The following is a 17,854-nucleotide window of genomic DNA, read 5'->3' on the forward strand; positions in this document are numbered from 1 at the left end:
TATTAATTCTTAGTTACAAAACCTATCTGAGGAAGGTTTTGACATTATTATTGGCAGTGGTGGCTTCTGTCAGTTAATAACTATCAAATGCTATCCATAGGGATCTTGTTTAATGGTGTCAGAATACTTCTTTTTTCATACAGATAAGGCAAAACTAAAAGAGAAAAATATATTTTTTTCTCAAACTGGTTTGTAGCATTAATTTGTGTGTAAAATAAAGCCTTTAGTCTGTCTGTGGTGTAGAAACAAAGACGTTCAGTCTGCTATAAAATCATACTTTTCTCCAAACTTATCAACAAGGATTTACTGAAAAGGCTGTTTAAAAACAGAAAGAAAAAAAAGAAGACTGTGATGGCTATATTTAACTAGACACTGAGAAGGGTGCAATTTGACCCACAAAAAGGGTGTGTAGCAAAACCGTATATGCCATATCCTTTAGTGAAAAAAATGTCAGTAAATTACATTTCCAAGTGGTTTAGCTTCATCAGTAATCATATTCTTAAATGTTCTTGAATCCTGGAAAACAAACTTGTGTAATGAACGCACCTCTGTGACCACTGCCAGATGATAGGTTTCAGTCTTTAAATGTATGAAAATCCAAATCCAAATTTTGTTGCTTGAGTTTAGGAATGCTCAGACACATTGGCGGAAAACAAGTAGAGATCAAGCCTTTGCTTAAAATGATGTACAGTAAACTCTCAGTTAACTGGAACTCTAGCAACCAGCACCTAAATCAACCAGCAAAAAAAAAAAAAAAAGAAAAAATCAGAGAAATACAGTATAATTTCCATGTGATGAAGTTTCTGTTTTCCCCCCGCAGAAACATACCTTATGTTTTTAGCATTTTAGAGTATTAAAAAAAAGGAAGATAGGAATAAATTCCCTCTCTCCCCACCCTGAGAACAAATCAAATTAAACAAATTGTATAGGATAGACTATTAGGCCTATTTTTGAATAGTAATTCTCATGCAACCAGAAACTACAGTTATCTGGCATCTACCAATCCCCATGGGTGCCGGTTAACTGAGGGTTTACTGTACTTGTTTCATCCTTACAGACAGCATCAGAAACATTTGGCATTCCTAATTATCAGGTGTAACTCATTTGAGTTTTCTATGTTCTGAAATTATCCTATGAAAAACAATACTTAATGTAGCACCCAAAACCTCAACCCTAAATCACTAATGGGCAAATTATAACCTTACTCATAACCCCAAATCTCTAACTCTAAACCTCAAACCCATCTTTTAACCCTAACTCTGAAACTCTAATCCTAATCCTTACCCTACAATTGTACTTAAAAGTGATACGAATGTATTGTGTAAACTCCAAATTATATGGTGTCCCTTGCATTTTACCTCAGTAATGACAGTCTATCTACAATTGTGTGTAATTTGTATAGTTATACTATACATGGCTTGTAGTCACTCAGTATAAGTAACAAGTGGGAAAACATTAGGCTGCATCACAACTTTTAAATGTAAGTAACAATGAAGTGGATTCATGAATGGATGTTCTTCGTCTTCCATTGCTGCAGTCCTGACTATTGGGTATAGTCCGCGTCCAGTCGGCCCGAATACCAGAGTATAAGGCTGACGTCGGTCAGGGTCAGGGTACTAGTACGCATGATCGACGTCATATCCTCAGTCTTTTTTGCCGCATGGTCCGATGCAGAAGCAGTTTTGCGAGTGCAGGTTGGCGTACTGAAATATTTCCGAAACCGGAGTTTCAGACCGAAACAGGGGTGGCTGAACATTTTAGTTTTTCTTGCCTCAGTATTTTACCGGATGTCAGAAAAAGTGAATAACTGTATTTCTTGTGGGAAACAGATACCTCATAGGGATTATCATACCTTGTGTATACCTTGTTTAGGGCCTGAGCACGGCGTTGTTGGTTGCCGCTCTTGTGCTAGGTTTAACAGACGCACTATTAAGAGGAGGTTAGACTGTGCCAGGCTAGTGTTTGGATAAAACAGTGAAGCCTAGGGTTGAGGAACCGGCAGTCCCGGACGTCGGTTCTTTAGAAGGCTCAGTGGAGCCGGAGGTTTTGCCAGGAGTTTCCATGGAGTCCCAGGCAGAAACTATACTCTTACAGGATGTGCCTTCTCAGGAGGTAGGCCAGGCTGAGGGGGCTTCTCAGGTGACTGTTCTTCCCTCTCTTCCCAAGGTAGTTAGGGCCTCTCCTTCTGTTGCCAAAACTTCTTTGAGAGGTAGGCCTACTTCAGCTTCAGTGGGGGCTTCTCCTAGCATTTCGGGTTCTGTACCTAAGAAACATATGCTTAAAATGGCAGAAGATTTGATTACTATAATTAGGGGTTCTATGCCCCCGCCTGATAAGAGGCCTAGGGTGGAACCGGAGTTTGATAGTTTTGAACAGTGTTCAGAGGCTTCAGAATCTTCTGTGGAAGATTTGCAGGAGTATCCTACTTATTCTGATTCTGATGTGGATGATTCCACTCCTCCACCTGGGGATTTCTCATTTTCAGAGACTTTGCATTGCATGAGGGAGCACTTTAAATGGGAAGGCCAGGATTACTCTGACTAAGGCTTAGGGAGTTCTTGTTTTACCCCAGCATAGGCCTTTAGCTATTCCTCCTGTGTTGAATGTGGTGGAAGATGTTTTTGCAGAGGCTTCCCTGAACCCTGACTCTTTGCCTCCTGCTCCTGTTAAGCCTGATAGGTATTATAGGGTGGCTCAGAAATATTTGTTTAAGAGTCCTAGGGCGGACCCAGACACTATTTCTCAAGGGCCTAAGGGTGTAAAGGCTTCTGTGGTTAAAAATCCTGTTCCCACTGATAAAGAGGCAAGGGCTTTGGATAGGTGGGGAAAGAAAGTGTATACTTCTTCCACTCTAGCCATGAGAGCTTTGAATTGTCAGTTTCACATGCTAAAATATCAGAATTATCTCCTTTCACAATTGAAATCTAAGGTGGATGCTTTGGCGGAAGGTATTGAGTGTAAAGAGTTGCTGGATTTGGTTCATGTGTCTGAACAAGTGGGTAAGCATTCTTTGCAATGTGGTTTTGATGCTGTACAGGCCTCCTCGAGGGTGGCTGCTACCAGTTCTGTTCTTCGCAGGCATGCCTGGTTGAAGGATCAGAATTTAGCTGAGCATGTTAAGACAAGGATTTTGGATGCTCCTTTACAGTCTGATGTGTTGTTTGGTTCGCCTGTGGAAGCAGTTTTAAAGAAAATGGAGGACAAAGCTAAGTCTATGCAAACTGTTAAAGATTTTTGCAGGTGCAGCCAGTTTAGTAGAAATTGGCCTGCTAAGGGGTGGACATATCCTGCTTATGATTCTCAGTCTAGGGGTAGGTCTAGACGTGGTAGGGGCAGGGCTCAAGGTTCTTTTAGGCCTAGAACAGGGAGTTCACCTGCTCAGACTTCTGGTGAGGGCAGGGGTCAGTCCTTTCGTAAACAGACCCAATGACCTGTTTTTTCAGCTGCCAGCAGATTCACGTTTGGCAGCTCCTTTGGGAGGAAGACTGTCTCTTTTCAAAGAAAATTGGGATTTAATTACTCAAGACAAATGGGTGTTGGATATCATTCACCACGGTTACAGATTTTATTTCCATACAATGCCCCCTTTCAAAGGCATGCCAGACGTTCCTCCTCTACAAAGAAAAGAGGCTCACCAGCAGGTTTTACAGTTACTTCACATAGGGGCCATTCAGCCAGTCCCTGTATCAGAAAGGGGCCTAGGATTTTATTCTCGCCTGTTCCTTGTACCAAAGAAGGGGAACACGTGGAGACCAATTTTGGATTTATCTCTCCTCAACACGTTTTTGGACATTCCCAAGTTCAAGATGTTGACGTTACAACAGCTTTTACCTCGGCTGGGCAAAGATCACTGGATGGTAACTTTAGATCTCAAGGAAGCTTACCTTCATGTGCCTATAAGGCTAAGTTGCAGGAAGTATCTGTGGTTTCAAGCTGGAAATTCTCATTATCAGTTCTCTGCATTGCCCTTTGGCTTATCTACAGAGTATTCACAAAGGTTCTGGCTCCAGTGATAGCTTACTTCAGGCTTCAAGGAATTCAAATCTATCCTTACTTGGACGACTGCCTGATTCTGGCTCAAGAAAAGGAAGACCTTCTACAGCATCTGGAATATGTTATAGCAGTGCTAAGATGCCTAGGGTATTCTGTGAACGAAATAAAGTCCAGTCTAGTACCCTCTCAAGACATGTGCTTTCTGGGTGTGAGACTGAATACAGCAGCCCAGATGGCCTTTTTAACCCCGGACAAACAAAAGAGTCTGTCACTTTACTTCCATCAACTATCTCATCAGTCCGTGCTGACTGCAAGGACAGTCCTTCAAGCATTAGGGTTCATGGCATCTTGTATTCTGGTGCTTCCCAATGCCAAACTGCATATGAGGAAGCTACAATGGTATCTCAAAATGTATGGACACAGCACTGCCAGGATTTGGACACTGTCATTCAAATAATACCTTGCCTTCAAAAGAATTCTTGTGGTGGGCTCAGGAATGTCACCTAAACAAGGGACTCTCTGTGACCCGGCCAGAGGCAAGTCAGATTTTAACGACAGATGCCTCGGACATTGCTTGGGAGCTCATCTAAATGGAAAGTGGATACAAGACAAGTGGCCTGCCAGACTACAGCATCTACATATCAACATGAAGGAGATGTTAGCAGTCCAGTTTGCATTAATGGCTTTCAAGGAGTTACTTCTTCCAGGGCAGGTGTTGATTCTAACAGACAACACAACTGTCATGTGGTACATCAACAAGCAAGGGGAACACATTCTTATCCTCTATGCAGGCAAGCAATGATTTTATGGGAGACTGCTAAGCTTGCAACTAACTCTTCAGGCAAGGTTTCTGCCAGGAGCACAGAACTCCTTAGCAGATGTGTTAAGCAGACAAATCATGGATCCCGAAACTGGATCTTCATGTATTTCAGAAACTGACAGTGTCATGGGGAACTCCAGACATAGATCTGTTCGCTTCTCCACTAAACCACCAGCTGCCAAAGTATTGCACAAAGGGGTTTCATCACACAGCTTGGAAAGTGGATGCTCTGTCTTTCAGTTGGAAAAACCTTCATGTGTATGCCTTTCCACCTCTACCTCTTCTTCCAAAGGTACTATTAAAGGTCAGACAAGACAGGCCAAGGATGATTTTGATAGCTCCAGATTGGCCTCGGCAACACTGGTACCCACTACTACGGGGTCTGGTAAAGAAGCCTCCATGGCCTTTACCTCTGATTCCTCATCTGTTATCTCAGAAGGACGGTCATCTGCTCAATGTCAAGCTTCACTCTCTTCATCTAACAGCCTGGCATATTCTGTGTTGAAACACAGCAGGTCTCAACTTCCTCAACAAGTTTTAAATGTGATTATGGAAGCTAGAAGACCTAGTACAAGGAGAGCGAAAATGGAAGAGATTTTTATTTTGGAGTACAGCAAAGAATTTGGAGATTTCAGAGCCTAATTTGAGTGTGGCTCTTCAATATCTTACTGAATTATTGGACAAAGGTTTGTCCTTCTCTTCCATAAAGATTCATGCTGCAGCAATTTCAGCTCACTATGATTGTGACCCACCTTTGTTTTCGCATCCTTTGTTCAAGCAGTTTCTTAGAGGGCAAAGAATATAAGACCCCGAGCTCCTACTCCTGCTTGGGATCTCAATTTTGTGTTGGAAAAACTTACTCTACAACCTTTTGAGCCTGCAGCTACTGCTGAATTGAAATATTTGTCATGGAAGACTGCTTTTCTGTTGGCTATTACTTCTGCAAGAAGGGTGTCTGAGTTGCAGGCCCTTATGGCAGTAGAGCCCTTTTTGATTTTCCATAAGGATAGGGTATCATTACGTACTAATCCTTCTTTTATGCCTAAGGTGGTTTCTAGTGTGGCTTTAAACCAAACAATTCATTTGCCTACGTTTTTTGCAGATCCTCAAAATAAAGGGGAAAAGATTTTGCACACTTTAGATGTACACAGGCAATTGCGTTATTATTTAAGCAGGACTAAGGATTTTAGGCAGTCTCAGCAGTTGTTTGTTTCTTTTGCTTTGAGTTCTCAGGGCAAGCCTGTGTCAAAACAAACTATTTCTAGGTGGATTGGCTTTTGCATTGCATTTTGTTATTCCCATCATGGCAAGGAGATTCCAGCTGGGATTAGGCCTCATTCCACTAGGGCTACTGCCACTTCAACAGCATTTCTAAGGGTGGCAACTAAGGATATTCTGGAAGCAGCTACTTGGAGTTCAGTGCATACTTTCTCTAGGCATTATCACCTTCCTATCTACTCTAAGTCTAGGGCTGGTTTTGCCACAGCTGTTTTACAAGGCATGTTGTCAGCTCCTACTACTTTATAATTTGCCAGCCTCCCTTACCTCTGCTTTGGGATTCTACCCAATAGTCAGGACTGCAGCAATGGAAGACGAAGAACATAGTACAGTTTTGTACCTACCATAAATGTAGATGTTCGAGGATTCCACTCCTTCCCTCTGTATTTAGGGGTGGTTGTGTAGGTGAGTTTACATGCTTATATTTTTGTATATATTGTTGTATATATTGTGCATGTTTTTGGTGCAGGTTGTTTTGGGACTTGTCTTTTTAGGGTCTTCTGACATCTGGGGCAAGAAAAGACTGAGGATATGACGTCGGTCTTGCGCATTAGTACCCTGGACCGACAGCCTTATACTCTGGTATTCGGGCCGACTGGACGCGGACTATACCCAATAGTCAGGACTGCAGCAATGGAATCCTCGAACATCTACATTTATGGTAGGTACAAAACTGTACTTTTTGATCAGGTGCAGGAGGGCTTAGAACTCGCAGAGTCCATGACATGGTCAATTGTAGTTTTCAACATGCTGATAAATGTGATACTGCTGGCAACTGCACGGCATTAAAGAAGGTGCCTAGTAATAAAACATGCAGTCAGACAGTACATTCAGTGCAGACATGAGAATGCCTGTTATACAGTCATTAATCATATTTGTAGACTGAGTGGAGGTTAGGATCATTCCAAAAATGTGTTTATGTCAAAATAAATACGTACAGTGAGAGTTTCATGAAGTAGAGGCAAAAGAACTGAACAAAATGGAAATGTTTGTGGGTACAGATGAAATGCATAACATGAATTCCAAACAAACCACGGTCAGGTTAAGTCATGATTTTTGGTCAGAAAATGTTGTGATTAAAGGGAAGAATATTATGATTAAGTTTGGTTCTAGTACAGAATTAATATATTGCAAGAAACTAATATATTGTGAGAAACCACATTTAGATCCGTGAATGTGTCTAATACGGTGTAAAAATCTCTCTGCACTCTTCAGACACATCTATGGCACAAAACGAAAGCCTTTGGATCTGATATTGATTAACTTTTGAGTACACAGACAAAATATACAAGCACATTTTTTCATATATTGTCCTTGGAAGAGTAGTCAAAGCAACAAAATAGATGAGTCAAAATGCTTGTGAGACATTTGGCATAATTAAGAGGATTCATTCTGTACAGACAGAGAATCAGTCATAGATATGTATAGGAATAACATGAATATTTTGGACTGTGAACTTAAATGCACTAATGTTACTCAAAATGAAATCAGGAAGAGCAATGGGAAAGTTAAGGGTGGATGGTCCTAATCACAGAGAGGGTCACAGTGTCAAACACAATGCAAGCTTAGATATTCCCTAACAAATTTCTTTTTTCCAGAATTACTGCAGATATACTTTTAGCAAGTATAATAGTAGGAATACAGTCTTGACTGCATCAGTGAGGGTCATGAAACAGAAAACCAGAAATACTGATCATGTATTCAGACAGAATTATTTACTGGTTTAAGATGAGTGCCAGGGAATACTGCATTAAAATTTAACTGGAGGTAGTACCAGTCATGCATGCACCAAGGAAACTCACAACAGACCTTAGAAATAGGGATAAACAGAAACTAAAATTCATGGAGGCTATGAATAGTCAGTATAATAAATTATTTTCTAACGTCAGCAGCTGTGAAGCAGGAGAATGACTTGTGGCCTTATCACATTAATAAATGGACTGAGGTAGAAGGACTTGAACAGAAGTAAGTGCCAAATATTTGTGTCAACTCATGTACGAGAGACATGTTTTGATGTCTGAAGGTCTCATATCAAATCAGATAGTTAATATCACAGTACAAATGCAAAACCACATTGACAAGTTATCTTTTATGTGATTTCTTGGTATAGTGCAGTATCTTTCCAAATTCATTCAAAACATATCAGATATGAAGTGCCATTCTGGAAGCTACTAGAATGAGATATTGCATGGTTTAGCTCACAAGAAAAGGATAAGAATTTCAAGATGTTACAGAGCTGGTTAATGATGTGCCTCTGCTAAAATTATATATTTCACAACCAGTTACAATTCAAGTAGACCCTAGGTAACAGTGGCTTGTAGCAGTAGCCTATTAGACAAAGACTTTAACCAATGTTAATGTGTGGTAGCCCAAATAGAGAAAAAAATGCTGACCATAGTTTTGTGTTCCCATTGCTTCAATTATTATATCTATTGTAAAAAAAAATACACTGGAGGCAAATTATAAGCTTCCAAAGATTGTTTTCAAAAAGTCTTCATAGCTTACCAACTAGATTTCAAAAACTGCTGAATTTTGAGAAATATAACTTATGTATTCAGTATAACTCAGGAAATTTGATGTATAGAGAACACATACTTAATATAGTTTACTTACAAAAGTTTAAAGAAGATTTACTAGATAAAGATGTAGACATGTTGGCATAGATCATTTTGGAAGTGCCTATTATCAGCTAGAAAATCTGCAAATCTGTATAACAGAGGACTAGAATTACAAGCATTATAAGATATAGTCAAGGATAGTTGGACAAATAACTATGTTAATACCTCTAAAAATTAAGAGTACGTATATACACCATTTAATTTTCAGAGATGACAAAATTAACATTCCTACTTAACTCTAGAGTGTTTTGTTATATAAGACTCAGGAGTCAGACCAGTTCAAATAATAATAATAAAAAAACCCAATGAGGGTCAACAATTCATTACTTTTGCTGAACACTAGAGGTTTAAATAATTTAAATACACTGCATCAACACCAAGATATTGTCAAAGCTGTATGTAAGGAGAACATGAGCACCCCTCCACTCCCCCAATAAAAAAATCAAGAGAAAAGTTGACAGTACTGAAAAATTCAGATTGCTATTTTGGAGCATAGAGTGTTACCTTTACAGTTTGTGATATTTTGACAACTGCAACTGCTTAAAGAAAGACATCTCAAAGCCAAGCTATCCAGGTTATATTTTTGTTAATTTCAGAAAATCAAAGAAATCCAATAGACATGTTCAAAGAAAGATAACATAAACAGATACTCTATCTTTAAGTTGTGAAAAGGGGAAAAGGTGAGGCTCTGTGCATGTTTTGGAACAGATGCTCAGAAAGGGAATTTATCTACCACGGTAATTTTTCAAACATAACAGCTGAGATCATACTAAATTTAAGATTCAGATACATAAATCAACAGGGAATTAGAAAACACTTAGACTGGTTCTAAAGAAACTCGATTGTTAAAGGTTTTGTTTTCTCGAGTGCTTTATCAAAAGAAGTGAGACAGATAAAGCACTTCCACCCTTATGGTGTGAATATATTTCTCAGAGTATTATTGAAATTCACTGCCATTTAATAAAGTTGTTCACAATGTTCCTACAAATAACATGAATCTAACACATGGAAATGCATATATAGATAGAGCTAGATATGTAGTTTTATACATATACATACATACATACATACATATATATATGTGTGTGTGTGTGTGTGTGTGTGTGTGTGTGTGTGTGTGTGTGTGTGTGTGTGTGTGTGTGTGTGTGTGTGCATCTATACTACAGGTAGTCAATATATCTTACCAGTGTTTTCTTTGATCAGTCTTATAAACTTCAGTACTAATTTGAAGTAGGTTGAGGTCTACTCCTCACAGTGTTATCCGAAACAACAGCTTCTTGTAGATTTATACCAAAATATATGCTTTTATGAGGGCAGTATTTGTCTGAGCTTGTGACAAATTGTACAACATGTTAGGAAATCTATGGAAGGTTCACCTTTGTAGAGGCAGGCCATCACTGTCATATTAACCTATCTGATTTTCCTGTTCTATAGAGGTTTTAAGATAATTATGAACACCTCTGTGCTAAAACTCCAGCTGACTGCAGCACATCGTATCAACAAGAATTAATGTGGCCTTATTAGGACTTTGCATATCAACAAAGCTCTGCTCCTTGCTGGGGTCTGTGACCAAGCAGAATATTCTCCATGTCATCCATAATTTGGGTGATGACAAAGATTTCAGTCCGTAGATTTGTACTTATTTATTTATGTTGCTGTGGGCTATGGATTCCTTATAAACAGATATGTTTTGGGGCCTTTATCATGGCATAATAATGGTAATTAAATTATGTTCCTGCATTTCAGGCATGATTTTTATTAATGAGGGCACCAAACAAGGTTACCCCAGTTTTCTTTGGCAACTGAGCCAGTGACCATAGTAGTCTGTCTGTGTGGAGGAGAAGGTCTTCAAGCATCCGTCGAATGGATGCGAGAAAGTTCATTTTTTCCTATAAAATACATCTCTTGACAGGCAATGTTTAATATATTTCATACAGACCCTGACCATTTCATAAGATAGCTGTGGCAGTTGTATGAAACTTTGAAACAATGGCAGATTATTATCATAATAAAGATAAAAATAAAATGTTATATGTCTTGCTTATAGGCCATCACTGGAATTTATGGAGTGTTTATTATTCATTTGGCATAAAATCACTATGAAGTATTTGGGGGCACTTATTTACATACAAGAACACATTGTCACTTAACATGAAGTAACAAGTGAGAAGGGATAAATATACTTGTCTATGTGGAAGGATTTCCTCTCTCAATTGGAGCAGAAGTTAGTAGCAATTTGTATGATATTGAAATTATTTCTATGGGTGACAGGACAGACAATTTATCACATCAGTCTTGGAAAAATCTGGTATTATGTCATAATCTCAGATATCAGTATAATTTTCATACAGTCCCTTATCAGAACAAGAGACTCAAACTTTCATATATGTCCATGTATGTCAAAGAAATAAAATTATATTTATGAAAACAAACTTTACTAAGCCCCGAATACACACATTGTATTGAGAGAGCTCCTGGTCATCTTTCTTGCACATTAATTAAAGCAGTAAGGAGCTCTCAGGGATCCAAGAATGGAGGGCCACATTTCCCATTTTAAGACATTTTGATGCGGAGATAGGAAATTTTTGAGATATTTTCAAGAATACAGTTTAGACAGGAATGAATATAGCCTATATAGGAGAAATCAGTTATACAGTTCTGATGGCTTCTGCTCCTTTCAAGACCTACAAAGGGGATCCATTCTGCTGAAAGTTAAATATCTTAAGTATATATACGTATGATATAGTCATGACTTAGAAAGGAGATGCATTCTGATTAAAGTTGAATATCTCAAATATATTCAGATATATTCAACACTTATAAAGGGAATGCATTCTGAAGTTGAATATCTTAAGTACATTCACATGAGTCAGCCGCCTCATGAATGCTTCTTATGAGAAAGAAGCAGATGTTGTAGTTGTTCTAAGCTCTACAAATTAGTCTGAAATGATATTTTTTTTATCTGAAGATTCTACATAATTTCTTCTGACAAATGTGTTGCTCAAGCTTTTCCAGCTGCCTCTTCAGGATGTTGTTGACATGTTAAAGGACCAGTGAGACCCTGAGAATATAATTTTGAGTGTATCTGAAAGCAGCAGGTCTTTGGCATGGATCCAAGAGGATGACAAGCCATCTATAGGAATCCAAATTTCATTTGGTGTGAGAATTAGTTTCATGTAGCTAAGTGTTCCTTTGGAAGTCCATAAAAGAAACAGATTGATATTATTTCATGCTGTTGATGGTTTCATTCATTTAGAAAGCTGTAGATTCTCCCACTTGGAGACTGTAGATGACCAGGATTAAAAAGGGAATAGATTGCAGTATTTAGATTGTGAAGGTATAAAGGGGTTCAACAAAATAAGGACTTTACTTATTATCTAGCCATTTGGTATTAGAAAAAAATTAAAATGCTGGAAATGGAGAAGGACTGAATTATGATATTTAGCTGCAATCTAGACAGTATATACCTAAGACACTGAAGAGTTGAGCTGATAAATTTAACATTTGGCATGACTGTTTGAGGACTATTGCCATGTGAATGTTATGACAGGTAATTGAGGAAGGAAGGGAAAGTTTTTTAAGTAGAAATAACTTTTATTTTTGTCACTTTCTAGAAATGTTACTGACATATAAGTTTTCCACATTGATGAAAGATTATCAACTCTCCTAATGTATTCAGTTGGTTACAAATACATTACTCACAGACTTATTAATATAGGATATTCATCTGTTTTTGTCACTTATTTATTAATTGACATATTTTGACCAGTTATGTTCTTAGATATTGGGGTACTGAATTTGTATGGGTATTTGCTCTGTTTGAAAAGCTTTATATACTGTCCTGGAATTTAGCTTCAATTAGTAATTTGGTATAAAAATAATTACATGACTATAAACTTGTTAAGCAACATGTGCATTTGGACATTTTTAATATATTTCCAATGAAATTCCATTTTTATGAAAATGTTTGTAGTTGTAAGAATGGGTGTGGGGATGCATGGCGGTTTGCCTCCCTGCAAAAACATTAAAAATAGATTTTTATTTTTTTTTTTAATGTTCGAAGTTCAGAAACTTTGATCATATGGTCTCAACCATATGAATTTTGAAGTTTCAGAACTTCGATAATCTAGCCTAGATCCATATATATCTATCTACATCTATATATATATATATATATATATATATATATATATATATATATATATATATATATATATATATATATATATATATATATATATATATATATATATATACATATATATATATATATATATATATATATAAATATATATATGTGTGTGTGTGTGTGTGTATATATATATATATATATATATATATATATATATATATATATATATATACAATTTATCTTTTTTTTCAAAACTCGGTTTATTTATATTTTCTTTTTTATACATAATGCACAAACAACACAATAAAGACAACTGTCAACAGTTGAAGTGGTACATTTGAGTGATATTACATTATACATGCAAAACTATGTAAAATAGTACCAATAAACTATGTACAGTCGTGCTAAATGCCCAGTCAAGTAAGCAGAATAATAGACATTATCCAAGTTAATCAATTACACAATAACAAAGAAATGCACAGGTATTGTATAAATGAAAAGAAAAAAAGCAAGTATTATAGTAAGTATGAATAGCTGAAAAGCCCATCTCGAGGGTCATGAAAAGAAGTGCTGTGTTTTATTGTAGAATGTGGTCAAGTAGTATATTGCAATAATCAAGAAAATGAGGATACACCCTGGGATTCATGAAGCTTGTGCCAGGCGCAGGTGTAGCATAGGTGGTATAATGCCAAATATGTCCGCCGAGCAATTCAGGTATGATCCAATTCCACGTGCACTACCAGAGTACGCCAGATCTGCGCAGCCCTCGGCTCAGGTATGCTAATCACCCCATGCACAGTGCTGCACCATGCAAATGAAGGTCATAGCGATTCATTAAGTGGTGCAGGCGTAGCGTAAGCCCACAGAAATGTAAACCAAAAAAAACGGCTTACATTTTGCCAAACAGAACATCGGAGCTATGAAAGCGGACCAGACTCTTGTATTACAAAGTTAACATATGCCAATGGCTAAATATACAGCCAATGGCATAAGAAAAGATGCACAACACCTAAAAAACAACATTTAATGTCATGTCCACAGTAACGCAAAGTACAACGACAGGGCATGTGTGTGCAAACAGGAACACAAGGCAAATATATACAAATGTCATAAAATCGCAATGTAATACAAATCATGATTTCACCATAATACTCAATGGTATGCATGGTACACCACAACCAAGCTGCAAGGGTTGCTAAGGGTCTGTGACAGTGTTCGATGCGGTAACTATAAATTAGTAGTCAATGCTATGCAAATGAGGCAAGTAATAGTGAATCACAAACGTCCCGCTGGACTAAGGCTGTACCATACGGCGCAGCGCTACAACACCGAGGAGTGGTTTGGAGGTATACATGATATCAGCAGTGGGGTGTGCCACCGTAGCTGTAAGCACATTGGAGCAATGCAAATCTGGGCTGCCCATTGCTAAGCAAAGCCGCAGGATAGGGGTGGGGATGTAGGTAGAGCATCGTTTAGCTGAGAGCACATATGGTGCCCGAAAGCGCATGTGTACGTGGAAGAAAACGTGCCCGGAACCCGGTAAGTGGACGCAAGCGCCGCGCACCACAGCTCAAACAGGAAGGTTAGGGGAAGAAAATAAGGAAATGCCGCAGTAGGGTAATTGGAGCACAACTGAGCAATTAGCACCTATTAATTCACAGTGGGCAATCGACGGCAGCTAACAAGTCTGCTCGCAGCAACCTGCAGAACAGGATAGGGGAGGTGTTGGATTGCAAAGAAAAGAGAACTGTCATAGCAGAGCAAAGCAAACCTGCAGTAGATCGGCCATAGAACACATTTTGCAAGATAAGCCAGGTTTTGGAAAGTACAAAAGAAAGCAGGCTGCTGGATGCATGCCAGAAAATGGGAGGGGAAATGTTAAGAAATGTTAAGGGAAGGGCAAGAGGTAATCCACGGCAGCTAAATGTAATTCAGCACCAAAGGCACCACAATAGCAGTACCTGTGGTAAAACACATAAGATACCCAGTAGCTCCGATTGCACATACACACCCTATGACATCATCAGTGTTCAAAGCACAATAGTATAAAGTGTGAAGGCACATCACACACACCTGTGTATTCCCAAACACTGCACCATCGGTGTAAACAGATGGGGAACTTTTACAATGTACATGTTGGGAGCTGCCATAGCTGTGATTCATCACCATGTGTTAGAGACTGAAGGTGTTGTGGAGGATGATGCTGACAACCACCGCAGGCCCTGGAGGAGGAGAAGAGTGTTCAGACCAAGGGTAACCTACCAGGGGCTACATGATCTGGAGATAGTAGAGTGTTACAGGGTAGACAGGGACATCTTACAGCAAATAGTTGAGCTGTGCTGGCCACACCTGAGATCCAGAAACAACAGAGGGGAACCCATCCCAGTGGACACGAAGGTATGTGTAAGCTTGAGAATACTAGCCACAGGTACCTTTCAAAGGCCAACTGGAGATATAATGGGGATCTCACAGGCATCAGCATCCAGGGTACTACAGCAGTTCCTGGATGCCATGTTACCACATGCCAATGAGCATATATACTTCCCCCGAACTCAGGAGGAGTTGGCCAGCAATATGCGTCTCTTCCACCATGTGGTACACTATCCAGAGGTACTGAGTGCGATAGACTGCACGCACATACATATCAAGTCACCACCCAGTGAGCATGGTAGGCGCTACATAAACCGCAAGGGATACCACTCCATCAACTGCCAGGTCATGTGCAATGCCCAGGGCATTCTCATGGATGTGTGTGCTGGCAGCCCTGGAAGCTACTATGACTCCCACATCTGGCATGCCTCACAACTGTATTAGGTATTTGTCAGGGGGGACATCCCACATGGCCACCTTGTGGGGGATGCTGGTTATGTACTGGAGCCGTGGATGATGACTTCCATCAGAAATGCACACACACCCATACAAGAATGCCATAATGAGGCACACGCACAAACCAGAATCATCATAGAGCGTGTGTTTGGGATGCTGAAATCACAGTTCCGTTGCTTGGACATATCTGGTGAAGCCTTGCAGTACTCTCCAGGCACGTGTGCCCACATCTTCATAGTATGTGCCATGCTACATAATATGATCCTGCAGAAACAGCTGCAGCAGAGACATAATGGTGAAGGCCCTCACAGCCCACCGCAATTGCCAAGGCCATCACAGGCACAGAGGGATTCAGACCACGAACACCCTGTGCCAGCCCCAGTAGGCAGACGGAGGCATGCCCAATATGCCCATGCCTTGGCAAAGAGGAAATGTATAGCACATACACTGACAGTGTAGACCCCTACAGACTGACACACCACTCCACCTGCACACACAGTAAACTGGATGGCACACACACACGACCACCTGTAAATTGTAATGTATAGGTGGCCTACTGTGTGAATCCTACATAGGCAGCCCTCAACCATTGCAGACACAACAGCTATTGGAACAAGGAATGTCAACACCTGAACAGTACACACACCTAACAGCATATGTTGATACTGTATGTATAGGTTCCTAGGTACATTGGTAGGTACATGCACGATTGTCAGAGGCCATTCATCAACCGAGGCAAACAGTGTCTGCTGTTGCCACCACATCGATTAACCAACTGTCCCTCAGTGGAGCAGAGCCAATTGTGGGATCCATGTGTGTAATCACTGTTCCCCACACACTCTGCATGGATTCCCTGGTGTGTTAATGAGGGGCTCCATATAATGTAATCAGGGATGTAGTGGAAAAGCACGGGGAGTACCCATGACAGGTATCTGTCACCCCAGCATGCTCCACCTATGGTTGTGTGAAGGTGTAGCACATTATAGTGTGTGGCTCACTGTGACATACATTTCCAGTGCTGGAGCACATCCATTAAACATCACTTGGACATACCATTAATAGGTCTCATCCATATGTAAATTAACTGAGTTACACATTTGATTGCAGTATGGAGTAACAGCCGTAGCACAGTCCACATACAAAACACCATAACACGTGTACAAATCCCAGATGCCCAAGTGGTAAATGCACTGACTGTCATGCATGTTCCCGGTTCCACGTCCTGCAAGGGACGTTACGTAATCCCGAAGGCACGAATAATGGATGTTGGATGCAGATCATCAGATCAGGTTTAGCACATGTTAGTGGGTTTATGCGTTGGCAAGTGCTGGTAAGCGTCGTTTAAACATGACTATACGGATATGCGCGAAACAGGGCTAAGCTTTGCTGAATATCACACAGATCACAGTCAACAATGTCCAGAACAGGTGAAACTAGCATTATTCACCCCTGTACTAATAGTGCCTGCTCTGAAGGGTAAAACGACCACTGCCAGGAGTAGAACACGCAATCATGTACACAATCACCTAACACTAAGCTACCCGAGATGTACCAACAGCAGGTGTGCATTAATATATATACTTATATATATATATATATATATATATATATATATATATATATATATATATATATATATATAATAGAGATAGAAAGGGTGATAGAGAGATATATGTCAATATATACGGATTCACCTATATCTGCAAATATATAGATAGGTCAACGACATGTACACAACCATGGAGGTACAAATAAATAGGATACTGCCAACTATCGAATGTTTCACATACCGACACGTGTAATCACGAGGCTTAAAGACTGAAAGACCACAGTACCAGAACACTAGTACCGCGAGTAATATTATCACGATGTTAAGGGACATTTAGTTATCGCTGCCAGTGCTGCGGTCCAGGTAGGTACTGTGTTCAACTATGTTTGTGATTGCTGTAGTCTGTGTAAGTGTGTGTTGAGGGTGCTGTGTGCACTTCCATGGGACTGTAATGTGTGTGTGTGTGTGTGCTTGCATCATGTGTCTCTTAGTGCTAACACGGAAGTAGATCATTATGGTAGGTGTGGTCATAGCTGGCTGTAGGCGTACGGTTACCACCTGTCCCACTTTAAGAGGGACAGCCCCTCCCTGGGCAGTTGTGTCCTGACAACAAATATTAAAAAGGGCAAATTTCCGAG

The sequence above is a fragment of the Protopterus annectens genome, chromosome 6.part0 (genome assembly GCF_019279795.1).
Source record: "Protopterus annectens isolate FY-2018-M chromosome 6.part0, PAN1.0, whole genome shotgun sequence".
NCBI classification, from domain to species: Eukaryota; Metazoa; Chordata; order Ceratodontiformes; family Protopteridae; genus Protopterus; species Protopterus annectens.